Genomic DNA, 13,987 nt, shown 5'->3' with positions numbered 1-13,987 from the left:
TTCATAAATTAACTACCACGTGAAATTTCCTTTAAGTGAAAGATTCTGTAGAAAAAAATACAAGAGAAAAACCACTGAGTCATTCAAACTCCCCATTTCTAAATAGAAAAACTGAGCTCTATACGGAGAAAGTAAGGTCCATGTAGAGCGCCATGCTTGAGGCCACCCAGCTAACACGGGACTAGGTAATTTCTCTCCCTGACTGAGGGATCTTTCTAACTCTTTTAACACTCCACTTCCTCTCTATTTCTAGTCTCAACCTGAACTTGGGTAGAAGGTTCATCTGCCTAAAGTGGCAGAGGTCTCCTTACACTGCTTCCCTGAGCTCTAACACATTCCCTTTTCCTAGAAGGCTTTTCCTGCGGTATTGATATAACTAAATCCTCCTTGGCACTGAAATTTTCTTGATCTAATGGCATCTCTAAGAGGTTTTCCCTGCCTTTCCTCAATAAAATGGCTTATCTCTCAGCCTTAACAACACATGCCAGGGGCTTCCTTCCACTTATTTTCTTCACAGCCTTTATTAGTAATTGAACTTGTCTTGTTTATTTATTTGTTAGATTAATTAACATTTGTCTCTCCCAAAAGAATATAAAGTCACGAGATCAGGGATTATGCCTGTCTCTTCTACCATTTTATTCCTGGAACCTAATACCCAGCCTGTTACATAGTTGGCCCTTAATAAATCTTTGAATGAATGTTTACTTCCTTTCGTACACTAGACACAAGATCTTCAGAGTAGCAGTGTGTTCCAGTGTTCAGCAGTGTTTGTCAGCACAAATTGCCCCTGATGACATTCATTGCACATATTTGTGAAGGAACATTCATGAATCCCTCATCTGCAAGATGCTCAGAGAGCAAAATCTCAGCTAAACATGAGGGCCATAGAAAAAGCATCCAGACCTACTTGGCTTGGTTTCCTGGGTAACCATTGTTGCCTGCTTAGATACACACAACCAACTAAGACTCTCCCAGGGGGCATCGGCACTGAAAACTCAGGCACCAGCTGCCTGTTGTTTTACCTTCTCAAGTAGCTGTGGCCTGAGACAATGACAATCAGCTCAATGACTTGAATTTAGGGTCAGACTGAAGTCTCAATGGACAAGATTTTCATTCTCTCACACAAAATGTTTGCATCCAAACTCAGAAAACACTTGGGGTCCAGTCTTCAGAAGATGTAATTATACATTAATTCATATTTTATTTTATGAATGCTACTGAGACAAAAATTGAATGGCCCATTCTTCTACACACAGAATACAGTTGTAACTAGTAGTCTAGTGTAAACACATTCATGTTAATTTATTAAAATGCTATAACAATTGTAAACATTTATGCACCGTACATTGGAAAACCCAAATATATAAAGTAAATAAAATACAATATATAATAGTAAAACACTAAAGGAGAAATAAACAGTAGTGCAACAATAGTAAGGGATTTCAACTTGCCAAAGAATATAACTAGAACCTTATCTTTCACCATGCACTAAACTAAAATCCAAATGGATTGAAGATCTAAATATTAAAACAGAAACACTAAACTTACTGAAAAGTAAATTAGGCAGAATTCTCAAAGACACTGGCTTAGGAGAAGACTTGATGAACAAATCCTCAACAGCATGAGAACTTGCACAAAGAATCAACAACTGGGATGTCATTGTACTAAAAATTTTTTTAATTGAGTTTATTGGTACATTTTAGGTATACAGTACAGTTACATTCATCATTGGGAACTTGTATCTTTACAGGACAGATCTTGGTTCTCATTTTTCCCCATACCTTGCCCTCCCTTCACCCCCTCCTCCCTTCCCTATTTACAAAAACTTTATTTCCATTTTATCATATTTTTTCTTTTCCCTTATTTCCTTTCCCCTACCCTTCCCACTTTCCCTACACCTTTAGCCCTTTTCTTTCTATTTCACATTGTCAGTTGTACCTTAGGATCTTATTTACAATTATAGTTTTTCACACCAGAGAAACTATTTGCTATTTATTTATTTCACTTAAGAGTATGGTCTTGATATGCATCCATTTAGCTATAAATGTTTCTAGTTTCTCACTCTTTATGGCTGAGTAATACCCCATTTTATAGAAAAACCACATCTTCTTTATCCAGTCTCCAGTTGATGGGCATGTGGGTTGTTTCCAAGTTTTAGCTATTACAAACTGTGCCACTATAAACATGGATGTGCATATATTACTGTGGTATGATTCTTTTAATTCTTTTGGAAAGATACCCAGCAGAGGGATAGCTGAGTCAAATATCTCCATATTGACTCCCACAGTGTTTGCACCAGTCTGCACTCCCACCAACAATGGAGAAGGGTTCCTATCTCCCCACAACCCCACCAACATTTGCTATTGGTTGATTTCTTGATAGCAGCCATTCTTTCTTGGTTGAGTTGGAATCTCAGTGTTGTTTTCATCTGCATCTGTCTCTCTCTCTCTTTTTTTTTTTTTTTTTTTTTTTTTTTGGTACCAGGGTTTGAACTAGGGTCCTTGCGCTTGCAAGGCAGGCCACTGAACCACTGAGCTAAATCCCCGGCCTGCATCTGCATCTCTTGAATGACCAGTGATGCTGAACATTTATTAATGTATTTATTTGCTGCTTTTACTTCTTTGTCTGAGAAATATCTGTTTATTTCAGACAACCATTTTTGAATTGGCTCTAAGAAAGCCCCATTTTAAACATCAAAAACAATGAAATGAAGGAAGTAAGAGAGGTGTTGCTGAAAACTACAAAACATCCATTAATTAAATGAAGGACAAAAATAAATGAAATAATACCTTGTAATTCATGGGTCAGGTGAAATTAATAGTGTTAAAGTCTTTACCACACAAAATGATATATAAACTCAGCTAAAATTCCAATGACGCTAGAGAAACTATTTTGTATTTACATGTGTCCTATTTTGTTCATTTGAGTATCACCCTAATGTGCATTCATTTAGCTATAAATGTCTCTAGTTTATCATTCTTTGTGACTGAGTAGTAATCCATTTTATTTTTTAAAAAACACAATTTCTTTGTCCAGTCTCCTGTTGATGGGCAATTGGGCTGCTTCCAAGTTTTAGCTATCATGGAGGAATGGAATTAATATGAGAAGAAGAAAAAATGGAAACAAAGTCTTTGTAGATAGGGATGGGTGGAGGGGTTAAAGAGAGGGCAGGGAATGGGGGAAAAATTAAGAACCAAGATGGATGATGTAAAGGTGCAATTTTCCAATGATGATCATTTTTATACTGTGTATCTTAAATGTACCAATAAAATTAATTTTTAAAATTCCAATGGAATTCTTTTTTTTCTTTCATTGAGTTTATTGGTATGTTTTAGATATACAGTACAGTTTACATTCATCACTGGAATCTTGTGCCTTTACATGATATATTGTTTATATTTTTCCCCCATATCCCTACCCTCCCTTTACCCACTCCACCCTTCCCTATTTACAAATTTTCCCTATTTTGTTCCCATTTTTCCTTTTCTTATATTTTTTTCTTTTCCCTGCCTTCCTTTCCCCTACTCTTCCCATTTATTCCTTTAGCCCTTTTCTTCCTATTTCACATTACCAGTTACACAATTTGAACCTTATTTACACTTTTAGTTTTTCACACCAGAGAAACTCAGCTGCCTCATCTTTGACAAAGGAACCAACCATCCTCAGTGGAGGAAAGATAGTTTCTTCAATAAATTGTGTTGGAAAAACTGAATTTCAACCTGCCAAACATTAAAACTAGACCCTTATCTTTCACCATGCACTAAACTAAAATCCAAGTGGATTAAAGATCTTAATATTAAAATAGAAATACTAAACTTGCTGGAAGATAATTAGGTAGAACTCTTGAAGACACTGGCATAGGAAAAGACTTTATGAACAAATCCTCAGTAGCACAGGAACTAGCACAAAGAATCAACAACCAGGATCTTATCCAATGACATTCTTCACAAAATAGAAAAAACTCTGAAAACTCCCAGTAGTCAAAGTTATTAAGAAAGTTGAGCAGATAAACTGTAACAGTACATAAGATCCTAATGAGATAACTGACATTGTGAAATGGGAAGAAAAGAGCTAAAGGTGTAGAGAAAGTGGGAAGGGTAGGGGAAAGGTAATAAGGGAAAAGAAAAAAATGTGAGAAAATGAAAAGATGGAAATAAAGTGTTTGTAAATGGGGAGGGGAGGGGGGGTGAAGGGAGGGCAGGGACAAGGGGAAAAAATGAGAACCAAGACCTGTCATGTAAAGGTATAAGATCCCAATAATGAATGTAATTGTACTGTATACCTAAAATGTACCAATAAACTCAATGAGCAAAAAAAGATAATAGTTCCCTACCCAATATCAACTTCCAATTTCCAATTTCTCCACATTTGTCCCTTCTTAATTTCCTTCATTAAAGTGGTACCGCACCATGGTTAAGACTGCCTTGTCTGGATCCAGATTTTTAAGCATACAGCTTAAAAAAAGGAAATAAGTTTCTTCAATGAAATACTTGCACTTTTACATTGTGGCATTATTCACCACAACCATGATATGGAAATAACTCAAGTACCTGTTCAGAGAGGAACTTTGGTGTGTAACACACACACACACACACACACACACGCACACACACACACACTGGATATTGCCATAAAAAGAAGGGATCTGCATTCGTGATAAGGTGGATGAATCTAGAGAACATTATGCTAAATAAAAAAAGCTAGGCTCAGAAAGACAGATACTGCATGCCCTCACTTTTATGTGGAATCTATACAGTGGCATTTATAGAAGTAGGGGTAGAATGGTGATGACCAGATACTGGGGGATGAAAGAATCAGGAGGTATTGGTTAAAGGGTACAAATCTCAGATGATGAATAAGTTTGAGACATCTAATGTAAGCATGGTGAGTATGCAAAGAATACTACATTTGATATACTTGAAATTTGTTAAGAGAATAGATATTAAATGCTATCATAAAAAGCCAACTATGTGAGCTGATGGGTTTGTGATAATTATCTCACAGTATATACATATATCAACATACCACATTGTTCATGGTAATTAGATTCAACTTTTACTTGTCAATTTATTTGTTATAAAATTGTAAACCAAATGGCTTCTCAAAATAAAAATTTAAATTAAGCATTCTGCCTTAATTTTGGCTTCTGTTTTCTTTGAGAAAGGGAAGGCTGTGAACACAATGCCACTTAGTTCACTCTTTCAGTTTAATCACTTACACCACCAATGCTTCAGTTTCTAGATAAAATTTTGTGTCAGGAAAAAGTAGCACACTGGTGGTTCATGGGCAGGAATGAGTAACAGATGTATTGTAATTGGCCAACACTATAGATTTTCTTAATTACTTGCTCTCATTTAAAAATCAGGAGTTTCTCACAGAAATCCAGAAGGAGAAGCTCTTGCAGCAGCAGGCTTATGTCACTGTTTGGTTTTCTCTGAATGTCATCATTGAGACAAGGACAGGCAAAGAGGTATAGCTGACAACAGAGTAATTATTCCTGTAACCAACAGAGATTTGATTGTTCTGAAATTTCTGAAACCCAAGCAGAATATTTTCCTGAATTAATGGCTCCACAGACAAGAAGCCACATTTATGTACCAATGTCCATCTACCTTGGATACATTAAGTTCCTCCTACTTTTTCAGGCTGAGCTAAGTTGGAGAACAGCATATGGCGTAAAAGAGAAAGACATATAGCACAGGTTTGAGTTGACATACTGTTCATGGTAAATGAGTCAAAATTGTCCACCAGAGTTAGAGGTGAAATTAAGAGTGGAACGTGGAGTTATGTATCAGCTACAGTCAATTCCTTAGATCTGTCATATGCACAAGCCAATAACTATTGTTCCTCCTAGATGTGATTTTTTTTCTGATATACTTTCTTGATTGGAGAATGGGATGTTTTATAGGTTGCAATTTGGCCTTATTGGTCAGGAAGTATGAGAGTTATACCAACCATTTAGTATAGGCATCCCACTGTAGACTCAGAGATAGGGTTGATCATGGACCCACTGTGTCTTCTATAGGATGGAATTGAAAAATATGGTGAATGTTAATTTTTAAAATTATTACAGTAAAAGACACATTGCCATTGATCACCCTCAAAATATTCCCCCATTGCTTTGAACATACTACTTATCCCATCATTTTTGTCACTATTCTGGGAGTCCCTTTTCATGAGCGTCTTTAGTTGTGCTGCTGTGTCTTCCTTGATGTTCTAAAATGATTCAAAATGTTTACATGTCATAGTCATTTTGACTTTGGGAAAGAGCCAGAAGTCACACGGTGCCAGATCCAGTGAATGAACAAATGAGGACACAGCATAGGTGCTTACAAGCCTGCCTTTCTGTTGGATCCCACTTGGCAGAAGCCTTCTCTGTGTTTTTTTAATCACATATCATAAAGACACTCATGAAAGAGGACTTCCGGTACTGCTTCAGAAAGTAGCTAGAATGACAGGTGCACTTGAAGCAAGAAGGGATACCTTGGTGGGGGGGGATTATTTTATTGCCATCCCCCATACTATCCTAGTCTCTTATTCTAACCAAGTAGCCATGGTGGGATTTTGATTTACTGTGCATCACTGTGCTCTCTGACCCCATATATAATAGGCCTAGTTAATTAGTTAATTGTTAAATGTTGCATAACTCTCCTTTTTCTCTGTTTGCACCTACTCTGAAAAATTGCTCCAGGTTTTTGGGAGAGAATGTTTATTAGATAAATTAAAATGTCACAATAGAGACAGGGTCTTTCAACCAGCAAGGCCTGAATCTTAGTCATTGAATCTAATCTGGAAACTGAATAAGAAATTACAATTTTCCATTTCTGTAGCTGATAATCAGGTTCTGCTCATCAATTCTTGATTATTTGCCATTATACAAACAAAGAAATACCCTCATCAGGTTCCCATCTATCTTACCTCTAAAAACTTCCATCAGTCATTTTGATAGATTGTTGTGAGTCAAAGAACTTTGTCATCAGAGCTTTTCTATGCACCACGGTCATAGCAGTGATGGCCACTTTTCCTCTGATGTAAAGTGCTTCCAACTGGATTCTACAATTCTGAAGCTCAGTTCCATGACCTTGTTACCTGGTGTATAGCAGTCAGCCACCTCTGAGCTTTACAGCCATGCTGGGGCCCCCTCACTAGTGTGTTCCTAATCGCCTATTGAAAAGTATAATTTATGATCCTTCCAGGGGAAACCATCAAATAGAGAGTACTCTGTGGTCATTCATCTCAACATGTTTTACTCTCCTCAGTCTTGTTACCCACCTCACAAAACTCTGCCCTATTTGACTCATTTATTGTAATCCATCTTAATGCTCAGTTTCAAGTAACATTTTACAGAAGATTAACAGGACATGTTCCAAGTATCTTAAATAAGATGCCAAATTCTAAGTTACAAGAGCATTTTTTTTTCACATCAATACAGTCACCCATATTAAACTCTGTATTTTTTCTCACCTCATCCAACTCCATCAAGAACTTCTCTTTTACACATTTATTGCATGTCTGCTGATTTGTATTACCTAGGTCCTGTACTCCTTTATTAAGTATGTCTTTATTCTATGGAGAAGAATCTATAGTCATTCACTTTACCTATTCATAGACATGTTAATAGTCCAGTTATTGGTATGAAAATAATGAAGGGAGGTAGTAATAAATATTTTGGAAGATAGCATTGTTTTGAGAATCACCCATCCGAGCAAAGTATCCTGAAGAGAAAACAATCTTCTACACTAACAAGACAGATGGGTTGCTTCTATTGCTCAGGAAGAGTCAAGAAAATTCTGATGTAAAAATTTTATACATGCATCTACCAAAATTCTCAAAGTCCACTCTCAGGATTTCTCTCCTTCCCAAGCATGGTCTTGACTCTAGTGTCAAGATTTATCTTGATGCTGATTGCCATCCCAGCTTTGAAGATAATGATTTAAGATACAAGATTTCATCTCCAGCCATAGAATATAAAGTCACATTAAAACTACCAGAAAGACTTTTTACATTGTGTAAGCGAAGGGCACATTCTCACCCTAACCCTTGGAAAACATACAAATGCTTCCTAGAATTACCTATCAAAAACACAAGAGGCCAGGGGTTCAAGAACTCACATCCAGTTTCTCTTAGAGATATAAATATGCTCATATTTTTGGACTTCATCTGTATGCAAATTAGTATATACCACAACTTTGGGGAAGAACTTGAGATAGAAGCATGTCATCACAACATGACTAGGAACTGACATCAACCTGTCCTCTGAGGCCAAGATATTAATTGTATCAAGAGGATATAATGGATATGACATAGCATATTACTTCAAAGACATATTCTAGGTCCCATTTCACCCAGCTATTCCTCTTCTGGGTTTCTTCCCAAAAGAATTAGAAGCATCATACCACAGCAATATATGCACACCCATATTTATAGCAGTACAGTTTGCAATAGCTAAATCTTGGAAATAATCCAAATGCCCATAAACTGATGAATGGATAAAAAAGATGTGTTTTTATACAATGGACTACCATTCAGCCATAAAGGACGAACTTGAGATATTTCTAGGTAAATGCGTGCACCTTGATAATATACTTTCAAGCGAAATAAATCAAATACATATTGTAAATATCACATTGTCTCTGTCATGAGAACCTGAAAGTGAAAATAAAGACCAAAAAAATAAATAGAGTTAAATAGAAATTATTCAAAATTATACACAATATGAGATACTTTGCAAGTACTTAAAACATTTTAGGCAAAAAATAGATATAATTTTATTGAGAAATGAGCTGAGAGATTAGCAAATGAAAATATATTCTTTTACATTATAATCACAGTGTATTTACTATTGTTATTCTCTAATGATTTTTGTTATGCAAAATTATTTTTCAAAAAACAGCTTTTATATTTTATTTATTAATATCTACTTGTATTATATTAAAATAAAAAATTTTAATAAAAAAGATGTTCTAATGCCTAGCTTTCCACATTATCTGGAGAGAGGGATGGGTGGCCCAATGGATAGAGCATATATTCCCCAAATTTTCACAATCTCTGTTTGGCCAATTTCACTACTTTAGAAAAATTTATATGCCTCTATAGACATGAGATTTTACATCCTGAGATAGAATACAGAAAGCACAAAATTTCCAAGAAAAAAGATAACCAGAACCAATGTCTTTATTTTATGAATGTGAAAACAGGCCTGTCAAGATATAATTGACATGATATTTAGATATCCTGGCTTTGCTATTGTTCCTCATTTGCCTCCCTACACTTCAAGCACCAGCTAGTTATCTCATGAGAGGTAATAAATGAGTGCATGAAACCTGTAACTGTGTTCAGAGACAAATTTATATTCTCACCAACCCAGACTTCTGGCTTATCTCCAGAACAATTGCCCCTGCTTACCTTCACTTTGATGTTTCACAAAGCACTTCAAACACAAAGCAATCACAAAGCAAATCCTCATTTCCAAAAAATCTACATCTTCTTCTAATGTTCTATTAATTCTATATTCTCTCTTTCTCTCGTATCCTATTGCTCATCTTAATTTTGGGTTTGATACTGGTTTTTATTATCTTTCATTCAACAATTGCAATCATCTTCCTGTCTTTATCTTCTCTCCTCTCTACTCCAGTCTCCATAATGCTGCCAGAATGATATTTATAAATTGCAAAATTGAATAAGCAACTATACTTTCTAAAACCCAGTGCCTCACTATCACACATACCATAAAATTATTCATTTAACATATAAATACTGAACACCTATTTTCTTGTGCTATGTTTATAATAGCAAACAACTGAAACATGTCTCCATATTATGAAACTTTAAATGCCATGGAGCTTTTCAAAGTGTTGCCCTCCTAGATGTAACCCATTAACACACTGGTATTTTATTTCCTATCATGTCCCAGTATTATATTAGAAATGCTTTTAACTCTGCTAAACTACTCTTGTCATATTGACTTGCTTTCCCTGAAGGAACACAACCCCTGAGGGTAGGGTCTATTTTATTAGTCTTTCAGCACATTCACTGAATGAACAAATGAATTATACACAGTCACTGGGTAGAATTACAATGAAGAAAGCACACAATTTCAGGAGACACTGTTAGGATTCACTGTGGGTGCTTTGCCTTTTCCTTCATTTACAGCAGAAACCAGGGTTTACAGGGAGCATTTTCTGTTCGCTGTCCACGGTGCTGAAAAGAACTGGCAGGCTTTGGGCGTGGTCTGGGGTTCTGTTTAGAAATTGTACATCTCTGCCTGTGTGCAGCATAAGTTTTCAATACATTTTTGCTTCAGCATCAAAGTGGCTGAGGTATGTAGCACACCACAGGGTCCAGGCTTCTCTCCAAAATGTGCCAAGAAGACCAGACAGAATATATCTGTGCCATTTGGTTTCTGAAAAACAGGTGCTGTACATTCTCAAGTGCCTAGGGAAGCCTAAAAATACCCACCCCCAACTCTGTGGTGCCATTATAAAGAAGTGTTCTCCAAATTGTCTTTATAAATAACATCCAGAAATTTTTAAATGTCTCTGGGATGTCTTTCAATCCTGAGAGCTAGCAGTTCCTGAGTTATTCTGGATCTACACCAAACTACTGGCCTCACTAATAAATCAAAAAATTTAATAAATAAACTGAACAGTTTATACTTATGTTGTCAAAGATCTAGATATGTTAAAATTTTCCACTAAGTTTTATCCTGTATAATACAACATATCTCCAGAATACAAACCTAAATTATGGGGGAAAGTGTTGATTTTTCCCTAAGAATCTGTATGAAACAGGCAGTTTGGCTCCCCCCATTTGTGTGACTCTGTGATCCTTCAAGTGAAGAAAATATTTTGAACAGTTCATTGATTTTTAGTTGATCTTTCACATTGTTTCCAGCACTATATGCACAGACTCAGTTTAGTGTTTCATATAGTAGAAATTTCATATAGTAGGTGCAGAGAATCTTAAAATGACAGACCATAAAGATGGGATCTACCTAGCCTGTATCCTATATTTAGTAAATAAAGAAACCAAGGTTTACTAGCACAAAAAAATCAACAACTGAGATCTCAACTTATTAAAAAGTGTCTTCATTGCAAGAAAGACCACCAACCAAGCTGAGACAACCTACAATGTGGGAAAAAGATTTACCAGCTGTTCCTCAGACAAAGGTCTACTATCTAGAATATATAAAGAACTCAAAAAATCAGACTCCCCAAATATAAGACACAATTCAAAAATGGGCATCTGAAATGAAGTGACACTTCTCAGACAAACAAGAAAAAGCAGCAAATAAACATATGAAAAAATGTTCCACATCACTGGTCATCCGAGAGATGCAGATGAAAACAACACTGAGATTCCACATTATCCCAGAAAGAATGGCTAGTATCAAGAAATCAACCAATAACAAATGCTGGTGGGGTTGTGGGGAGAAAGGAACCCTTCTCCATTGCTGGTGGGAGTGCAGACTGGTGCAACCACTGTGGAAATCAATATGGTGATTCCTCAAAGAACTAGGATTAGAGGTCTTATTTGACTTAGCTATCCCTCTGTTGGGTATCTTTCCAAAAGAATTAAAAGAATCATATCACAGTGATATATGCACACCCATATTTATAACCACACAATTTGTAATAGCTAAAAGTTGGAAATAGACCAGTTGCCCATCAACTGGAGATTGGTTTTTTAAAGAAAATGTGGTTTTTCTATAAAATGGAGTACTACTCAGCCATGAAGATTGAAAAAACTAGAAAAATGTATAGCTAAATGGATGCACTTCATGGCCAAACTCTTAAATGAAATAAATAAGACACACGTGTAAATACTGAATAGCATCTTTGGTGTGAAAAACTAAAAGTGTAAATAAGGTTCAAATTGTATAAATGAAAATGTGAAATAGGAAGAAAATGTCTAAAGGAGTAGGGGAAGTGGGAAGAGTAGGGTGAAAGAAAGAAGGGAAAAGAAAACATATGAGAAAAAGAAAAAATGGAGACAAAGCCTTTGTAAATAGGGAAGGGTAGAGGGGATGAAAGGAGAGCAGGGGAATGGGGAAAAAATAAGAACCAAGGTGCATCATGTAAAGTTACAAGATCCCAAAGGTGAATGTAACTATTGTATACCTAAAAAGTACCACTAAACTTAATGAAAATAAAAAGAAGCTGAGGTTAATAGTAAAGCATTTCTTCATCAAGTCATAAAATGAACTAGTGGCAGGGCTAAGATCAGGGTTCAGATTTTTTGGCTGCAAAGCAAACATTCTCTCTCCATCACCACACATGGAAATTAGTGGAAATTCTTCCTTCCCCACAAGGATTGATTACCTGGTATTAAATTATTCAGGAAATATGTATACAGGCAAATCAGATAACAATAAAAATAATTATAATACTTACTGTGCGCCAGACACCGTGCTTTAAACAATGAGTCTATGAAGTTGGTAGTATTGTTCATCTGTTTGTTGTTCCTTATCATTGTCAGTATCATCAGCATCCCTCCCCTTTTACAACAGAAAAACAAGGTTTACAGACAAAGGTTGAGTAATTTACTCAAGGCCACAGAGACAGTAAATGGTTAAACAGGAATTCGGGTTTAGATTTAGCTCCAAAATGTGTACCCCTTCACCAACACACCATTCTGCTTTCCTATTTTTTTTAAGTTGTTTCCTTTGAAAACATTTGGTTTTATATTAACCTATAGGAAATGCTCTAAATCTATGGTGATGACAGGGTTTTACATTTCTGACCAGATGTAACCAAGCAGATCAATGCCTGAGGTAAATCACAGAGAGTGAACTTAATGGGTGAGTTAGTTAGTTGTCTTATTATCTGTAATTACATCAGAATTTCAAGAGAATGGTAGCTGCATTGTGCTATTTGACTCAATAATGTTGCCTATTATTATTGTTAATATTACCAAATATAATAAATATTATGTGCCACCTAATTTATATATCAAACTTCACATAATTCTCAAAAATACTTGCAATATAGGTACTGTGCCATTTTATGGGTGACGAAGCTGAGGGAGATCCAAGGAATTTAGACCACCTGTCCATCTTTTGTTGGACTTGGCGTGCTTCAAACCACTTCTGATGGGGCTGTCTCCCATATTTTGCTAATCCTGCTAGGGCAGCCAGTGCCTGCTTTATTTATTTTTATTTTTCCCAATGTATTTTGGTGTATATTGTGATAGGTGCCAAGCAAAACTAGATAGTTTAGAAATTGCCAAGCTCATCTCTTAATTATTTTGCTGCCCTGTGTATGTCCATGTTGTCTCCATATCCTAAAAAGCCCTTCTTTTCATCTTCACTCAAAGTTTAACAACCAAGGCTCCAAGGCTCAACTGGCAAATCTTCCATTTTCTTCTTCTTCTTCTTCTTCTTCTTCTTCTTCTTCTTCTTCTTCTTCTTCTTCTTCTTCTTCTTCTTCTTCTTCTATTTTTTGAGACAGGGTGTCACTATATAGTTCAGACTGCTCTGGAACTTACTATGCAGCCCAGGCTGGTCTCAAACTCACAGAGATCCTCCTGCCTCAGCCTCCCATGTGCTAGGATTATAGGTGTATGCCACCATGCCCAGCTTTGTTCTTCTTGATTACCACCCCAGAAAAATAATCTCTATATCCTCTTAACTTGCAGGCTACCATCTAAATGACTTATTACTCTATTTACTTATTAATTCACTCACTGAGGCAAGGGAGGATCTGCTCTATGCGAGATATTGTTCATAAATGTTGGGTTGATTATACAAACATCCCACTTATTGGGACACCTTTTAATATTTGTTGCATTTTATTTTTTGTCCTGCTTATTCATTTTTACTTTGTTTCCATCTTAATACAGGCTAAAGTCTGTGAGGACAAAGATCACAGCTCACTTACCTTCATATTAAAAAATAGGACACCAGCCAGATATTTAGCTCAGTGGTTCCAGCACCTGCCTCGCAAGCACAAGGATCTGAGTTCGATCCCTGGTACAAAAAAAAAAAAAA

General features: G+C 36.1%; 1 long non-coding RNA gene across 1 annotated transcript in view; it reads right to left on the bottom strand.

Moving 5' to 3' along the window:
• Positions 1-10,008: 10,008 nt before the first annotated feature.
• LOC104865475 overlaps positions 10,009-13,987 on the bottom strand; it is a 22,477-nt gene continuing 18,498 nt past the window's right edge. Inside the window, exons 2-3 of the long non-coding RNA XR_781167.1 lie at positions 12,393-12,496; positions 10,009-10,402 (exon numbers count right to left, since the gene is read on the bottom strand). This is a non-coding gene — a long non-coding RNA (uncharacterized LOC104865475). The remainder of the gene's footprint in view (positions 10,403-12,392; positions 12,497-13,987) is intronic.

This window comes from Fukomys damarensis, unplaced genomic scaffold (assembly GCF_012274545.1).
Source record: "Fukomys damarensis isolate Sample0158 unplaced genomic scaffold, DMR_v1.0_HiC HiC_scaffold_32, whole genome shotgun sequence".
NCBI lineage: Eukaryota > Metazoa > Chordata > Mammalia > Rodentia > Bathyergidae > Fukomys > Fukomys damarensis.
Note: the sequence above shows the minus strand (reverse complement) of the source record. Positions and strands in the feature narration are given on the sequence as shown.